This window comes from Temnothorax longispinosus, chromosome 3 (assembly GCF_030848805.1).
Source record: "Temnothorax longispinosus isolate EJ_2023e chromosome 3, Tlon_JGU_v1, whole genome shotgun sequence".
NCBI classification, from domain to species: domain Eukaryota; kingdom Metazoa; phylum Arthropoda; class Insecta; order Hymenoptera; family Formicidae; genus Temnothorax; species Temnothorax longispinosus.
The window spans coordinates 16,534,704-16,543,055 of NC_092360.1; positions in this window are offsets into that span (position 1 = coordinate 16,534,704).

Genomic DNA, 8,352 nt, shown 5'->3' on the forward strand with positions numbered 1-8,352 from the left:
ATATCATCTCGTTTATGAGCACTCTTTATTTTATTGTTATAAATATTTTGTAAATAAACAATTGCAGAAATAAAAGTTAGTATATGTGTGCAATACGTCATGTGTGCAATGTGCTAATATGATTTTCTTATTTTATGTGCGCAATAATGTTATGTGTGCAATGTGTATATGTGCGCAATGCGTATGTGCGCAATAATGTCATGTGTGCAAAGCGTATGTGCGCAATAATGTCATGTATGCAATGTGTAAATGTGCGCAAACGTACTTTCGTAATCTTTACATTGTTATTACTTTCTATTGTTAATTAATTTATTTTAAAAGAAATGAAAATATCTTATATACGAAAGTCGATTGGTTCTTTGAGGTGATTCTTATGTTCTAGTTAGTTAAGATGGATAATGATATAATTTTATTTGTTTGTATTAATCATGTTTGAAAAATGCTAGTAAGATAATTATTATTTTAGCGTGATAATATTCTTTAGGCACAAAAGGTTATGTTCTTATGAATAATCTGCTTTTAATTAATTTATTTATATTTTATTTTAATTTTCTGAGTTTATTCTTATGGATTATGCATTTATTCATGTGTTAAATTGAATTTATTATGCATAAAGGATCTCATAAAGCTTGTAATATTCATTGACGATCAATTTTAGTGATTCCGCGGAGTTTTAACAAGCAATTGTCCAAAAAGTTTATAGTGTAGTTTATGAAAATAGGGCTTAAGCTTGAAAAGAGGCCTTAAGGCAGCCATGTTCTCTAGGCTTGTGTCTACTACTTTAAGAACGCGTGCTTGCATCAGCTGAGTGATTGTTATGACAGTTAAGTTAAGGTGTGATTATTTATTCTTATATTGTTTTCAGGTGCTGTGCAATATGAATGGAAATCGAAAAATTTATGCGGCTGGAATATAGCGGTGATTATACCGTCAGACGTGACACCCCCCTATTCGAGTGGTTACTTTTATATCAAACACCCTGTAATATATATATATATATATATATATATATATATATATATCAATATATATATATATATATATCAATATATATATATATATATATCAATATAAATTTGTCGTATAATAATTATTTACCATACAAATAATTAACATGTTCTTGTATTTCTTATACTTTCCTTATACTTCTGGACGATCCCTCGTGGTTCTTAACCTCTCTTCCGCAAACACACAGCTGTCAAACTGACAGTGACTGACAGCTCTCCATGACACGGTCGACCGTGCTCCACGACGTTACCGACTCAACAGTCATGAAGCACGAATAGCGCTAGACGCGACAGGTTCAGCTACTATCTGCCCCCGGACGCGACTGACTTTAGGTGGATGGCATTAATGACCGCGACTGTACACCGCTTAATACCGCTTTCGCGTAGAAATTCGCAATCGTTAGATTTCGCCGCTTTTGCCGTGCTCACTTCAGTGCGCGCTACCGTTCACGGCATTTTGCCTGAAAAGACTTGTGTAAATACTTGTATATATTTGACATTATAAACTTTATTTTTCTGTACTTCCTATTTTTCTCTTTGAGTGGTCGTATCGTTACCTCGCGCTACACCGCGCTATCGCGTGCTCTCGAACATTTTGGTCCTTCGAGCCGGATCATACCGGCAACCGCGAATTCGGGAGTGCTTCGTCAACGAACGACCGCAGCCATGAGCATGGATCAGAGCGCCTTGCTTGGCAGTCAGCACGACATCCACGGCCGCATCTCCTGCGCTATGGACAATCTACGGAAGCTGGGTGCAGACAAAATCAACCTCGACGCTGTGAGCACTCGCGCCCGCATCCTCGACTGTGGACCAAATTTGAGTCAAACCACGATCTCATTCGGGCATGCTATAGACATCGCTACATGCTATAGAGATCGCTACGCGAGAGTGAGTACGTTAAGACTGACTTTTTTGACACCGTCGAGAATCAGACACGTACGTGCATCAGCGCAGCTTGCTCACCACTTACGCAAGCACCTTGAAACCCACGTCGCCCAGAGTGCCAGCCGGGCCGGAACAAGGTGGCGAACACGCGTCAAGAACCTCGCTGCTCCGTATCACATTGCCACAATTTTCGGGTAGCTATAAAGACTGGCCGTCCTTCCGCGATCTCTTTCGGTCAGTTATCGGTGACAACACATCCATCTTGCCGGTTGAACGGCTGCACTACCTTCGCTCGTGTCTCCAAGGGTCGGCTGAGAATTTGATACGGTCGTTAACAATTACTGGCAAAAATTACGATCGCGCGTGGACGATCCTGTGCAAGCATTACGAGAACAAGAAGGAGCTGATACGCTCCAACTTCGCCACGTTTACCGCCGTGGCGAAGATGAAGACCACTACCGCCGATGAGCTCAGCCGCGTCCATAACGCTGTCATTTCTGCCGTCAATGCTCAGGAGAGCATAGGAAGACCCATCGACTCGTACGGCATGGATCTGTTCAACCACCTCGTCGTTGAGCTGTTCGAGTCGCGAACGCGCCTGGAGTGGGAATCCTTCTTGGGAGATTTCTTCGAACCGCCGAGTCACGACACGCTAATCAACTTTATAGCGAAACGGATTCTCACTTTGAACGCCGCGTACCCGAAGAACATTGTCAAAACCGCGAGTGACCCATCACGGTCCGCGAAAACGCACATCGCGAAGCGCACTGAGCCTTCGTAGTGTCCGCTCTGCAACGGGGAGCATTCGCTCATGGGGTGCCCCGACTTCAAGGCCAAGCAGGCCAGTGAAAGAAAGACAGTGGCCGAGACAAACAAGCTATGCTTTAACTGTCTCGGCAACCATCCGGTGGCAAAGTGTCAGTCCACCAGGAATTGTATGACGTGCAACTCGCGTCACCACACGATGCTTCACGACGCGTACGTTTCCGAGCCGACACCCGCCGCTGAAGTCAGCGCGCTTTCCGCCGTCGGAAGGGCTGACGACCGCAAAGCGATCCTCCTCGCAACCGCGAGCGTGATCGTGGCCGACCGTCGCGGGAATCCACACGAGGTCGAGCTCTTATCGACCAAGGCTCCAAAGTGTCGATCATGTCGGAGTCCCTGGATATTGTATATAGATATACCTTCTTGAGATGCCTTACGGGATTGTAGCAAATCTTGTTCATTTGCATTGAAATAAATGTTTTGGATTAACAAATATGTAAATATATATGTATATATATACATATATATATATATATATATATATATATATATATATATATATATACACATATATATATACATATACATACATATATATACATATACGCTTCATTATAAAAATCGTAACGATTAAATATATATATATATATATATATATATATATATATATACATATATATATACATATACATACATATATATACATATACGCTTCATTATAAAAATCGTAACAATTAAAAATCGTGTATACTTGCAAGCATCAAACGTTTGAAGACATTTTAAAATCCAGGTATAAAAAAAATCTCAACACACGATGACTATGTAAATTTTACCTTCAACGGATACTACAATTTAATAATAATTAAAAAAAAGACGCAATTGACGGAATACGAAGAACAGTTTAGACGCGTTATAATATTCTAGACGATATGCGATTTAAATACAAATTAATTTTGTACGTAACTATTACTACGTTTACGCGAGCGTTACTTCTGTAGTAACTTACGATAATTCCTTCGAGTAAACGGAATTTTGTACTAACTTACGATAATTTACTCCGCGTAAACGAGTGATATATCGTAAGTTACTATAGTCCAGTCAAATTAGATCAAAATATAGCAAATAGAAAAAATAACCGGAAAAAAGCTATAAATTGGTGGAGACCTTTATTTTGGCATACTATTAAACCTACTGAAAGTCTGCACCTCTATCTGCAGGGCTCAATCAGTCATCTTGAAAAAAACGTGCTCCAATTCAGTTTTTCCTTCATATCTCGGTAATCGTTTATCCTATCGTAATGAAGATTATTATAAAAAATGAAGCTTATTAAATTTTCTATAAAAAAGGTTCAATACATTTTTTTCATACCTTTAATAGTTTTTCTGTAATACACTGTTGAATATATGGATATTTGTATTTTGTCTCACGCTGTCATAAAAATCAGACTCTTAGTGTAGAATTTGTAAGAAAAAATATAAATAGACAAAAAATATCAAATGTGTGCGTAATATTTCTCGTACATATGAAAATTTAGCAACTCTTACTATTTAAAATTGTTGTACACGACTAGTACTGGGGGTAGCGTCGTCTAACAAGATTCTTCTGAGCCGTTTTCTGAGGTTGTGAATCTGCAGGGCTATGATCATCATCTCGATCTTCAAGATCGATTACGAAGAAATCGTTCTCGTCAAACTTCCAATGCTTGACAGCTGAAGCTTCCAATAATTGTACCTCATTATATGATGCGCTAAAGCCCAAGCTAGATAGTAAGGTCACTACATTTTTAGAGCCAAATTTTCGGTATAAAAAAGCAGCAACGCTGATTAAAAGTGTTGACAAGAAAGATCTTGGCCTGGTCGTCAACATAATAGCGTGCGCTATTAAAATGCATTTTTGTTCGAGCTGCTGCAATGGGGATTTTCTTCCTTTAGCTATAACGTTTTCCAGAAAAATATTGAGGGATTTCGGTATGTAGTCTTTTACATCTGTCAAAAAATCATCGCTTGAAGGATATATAGACGTGTCGATTTGTGAGCGAATTATATCTTCCCGAATTATGACTGCAGCTGTAGTGAGTACTCGAAGGCGTTCATTGATTTTCTTCCGTTCTTAAGAAAACTAAAAGAAAAATACGGTGACGAGATTGTTATAGCGACAAATAAGAAGATTACTACTATATGTTTCCAAAACAAAGGATATACAATTTTGTCGAGTTATTGGTATGAACGAAAGAAAGTCGATGGACGGGAATAACTTTCGAGTAGTCACTACAGCTACAGCCATAATTCGGGAAGATATTCGCTCACAAATCAACGACACGTCTACATATCCTTCAAGCAATGATTTTTTGACAGATGTAAAAGATTACATACCGAAATCCTTCAATATTTTTCTGGAAAACGTTATAGTTAAAGGAAGGAAATCCCCATTGCAGCAGCTCGAATAAAAATGCATTTCAATAGCGCACGCTATTATGTTGGCGAGCAGACCAAGATCTTTCTTGTCAACACTTTTAATCAGCGTTGCTGCTTTTTTATACCGAAAATTTAGCTCTAAAAATCTAGTGACCTTATTATCTAGCTTGGGCTTCAACGCATCATATAATGAAGTACAATTATTGGAAGCTTCAGCTGTCAAGCATTGGAAGCTTGACGAGAACGATTTCTTCATAATCGATGTTGAAGATCGAGATGATGATCATAGCCCTGCAGATTCACAACCTCAGAAAACGGCTCAGAAGAATCTTGTTAGACGACGCTATCCCCAGTACTAGTCGTGTACAACAATTTTAAATAGTAAGAGTTGCTAAATTTTTATATGTACGAGAAATATCACGCACACATTTGATATTTTTTGTCTATTTATATTTTTTCTTACAAGTTCTACACTAAGAGTCATATTTTTATGACAGCGTGAGACAAAATACAAATATCCATATATTCAATAGTGTATTACAGAAAAACTATGAAAGGTATGAAAAAAATGTATTGAATTTTTTTATAGAGAATTTAATAAGCTTTATTTTTTATAATAATTTTCATTACGATAGGATAAACGATTATCGAGATGTAAGGGAAAAATTGAATTAAAGCACCTTTTTTTCAAGATGGCAGATCGAGCCCTGCAGATAGAGGTCCGGACTTTCAGTATGTTCAATAGTATGTCAAGATAAAGGTCTCCACCAATTTATAGCTTTTTTCTGGTTATTTTTTCTATTTTTGCTAATTTGACTGGACTACTACAAAAGTAACGCTCGCGTAAACGTAATATATGACATAATTATTCTTCAGATATGTCTCATACTTTCAAGGTATTGCGAGATGCGTGTTTTTGGTTCTGTGCGATGTTCATCCTGATAATATGATCAAGAAGCACGCAGAGTTTCAAATAGTGCTAGACTGCTTTTGAAATCTTTTGATTGCTTTTCGATTATGATTATTACAAAGTTTAAGTGTGTACGTGTAACCTTGGATATATGTTAAAAACGTTGTGTCCGATCTGTGTTACTCGTATCCAATAAGTACTCGAATCGTTTATCCGTTGGATGTGTGCGAGACCTTTGCAAGGAAGCTGCGACGTAAGTGACGAGTCTTCTTACACCGGTCGCTCAATGTTTGATAAATTACGAACTTTTTCGTGGGCTATTAGTATTATAAAGCATTGTGATAGTCGGTAGAAGTCTCCGAAAATTTCGTATTTCTATTCTTCCAAGTACTGCCATTGCCAACTACGCTAATTTCTATTTCTAATCACGCTGAGTTAAATTTTTTGCGGCATAATCACGGTACGGCCAAACCGCCGTACATATATAAACTATTAACTGATTTGTAATAATTTATTAATATTGTGTTAAGACACACGGTATATATAGTGACGTAATTGGTATCAGACCGATAAACATATGTAGGATGCGGAATCCCTTGACTAGGATTTTTCTATTTTCATGTACACAAGGTGCTCAAAAAATATGTTTTAAGGGAGGAATCTACTTTGATGGGTCAAAAAAATCGATATTTTTTTGCATAAATAAATAGTATAAGGTTTCAAGAATATATTCCCCAAGTATTATCGTCAAACTCGTAAAATTGACGAAACTACAGCTCTTTTTAGTGAGGCGCGCGGAGGATCAATACAGCAGACGTACGCTATACTGGCTTCGCAGCGTTCTCGGTTCTATTATTGCGGGAACAAAAGAATCCTATATACCTGCTAGACCTACAACTATTTTATTTGACCCTATAGTAATTATATTTATGTGTTAGAGTATTTGTGTGTGTGTGTGTGTTTGTGTGTACCTTGGAAAGCACTAAAGAAGCTCGAACAGACAAGAAAATGACGAAAACTGCCGAACAGGAAAAGGAAGGGATTTTAGATGGGCCCGGAATAGCGGATTGAGCGTTATTTAACTGTAAGTATCGTGAAAACATCCAAAACTTCATTTTTTTATTCAACTGAGACTCTTTTGACCCGCCATATTAAATCCGCCATTTTGAATTTTAAAAATCTGATATCAGATTCGGATTCAGCGACCTCAAAAACCTTTATACTGAAATTTGCATGCATTTTTACGTGCTTTTTTGGCTGAGAGCAAAAAAATAAACTTTATACGCGTTTTTCTCAAAACCATTTTTTCCTACTTTGCGTACAAGATAACTCAAAAAGTAATCATTCAAATAACTTTTGTCACGTCTGACGGTATAATCATTGCTATATTCCAGCCGCATAAATTTTTCGATTTCCATCCATATTGCACAACACCTGAAAACAATATAAGAATAAATAATCACACCTTAACTTAACTGTCATAACAATCACTCAGCTGATGCGAGCACGCGTTCTTAAAGTAGTAGACACAAGCCTAGAGAACATGGCCGCCTTAAGGTACCCTTTCAAGCTTAAGCCCCATTTTCATAAATCACACTATAAACTTTTGGACAATTACTTGTTAAAACTCCCCAGAATCACTAAACTTGATCGTAAATTAATATTACAAGCTTTATGAGCTCTTTATGCAATATAAATTCAATTTAACACATGAATAAATGCATAATCTATAAGAATAAACTCAGAAAATTAAAATAAAATATAAATAAATAAATTAAAAGCAGACTATTCATAAAAACATAACTTTTTGTGCCCAAAGAATATTATCACGCTAAAATAATAATTATCTTACTAGCGTTTTTTCAAATTTAATTGTTATAAACAATTAAATTATATTATTAACAAACCTAGCTAGTGTGACTACCGGAACTATCACAAAAAGTCAAACAATTTTTGGTTATAAACCATTATTGTATCTCTCAAAATAAACTAATTAACAATAAAATTTATCATAAAATTATTATTAAAGATGATGAATAAAATCACTGCAGACACTCAGCAGAGCATGTCAAGTAACCTCACAAAAACCCCACATCATATCTCTTCTTAATTCCGAGATATAATTAAAAATTATGGAAATCCATAAAACACAGAAATTTTAAACAACCTAAATTAATGCCCTTAATTATCTGAACACAACAAAAGAAACCCCATCTTTTTATTTCTTACCGTTCTCGAGTTATAAATTATTAAAGTTTCACGTCCGCCATTTTGAATTTCCTACCCTTTAGACTTACAAAGACCAAATCACTTTTACATTAATATATTTTAGTCTTTTATACATTTTAAAACCGAAAAATTTCATTTC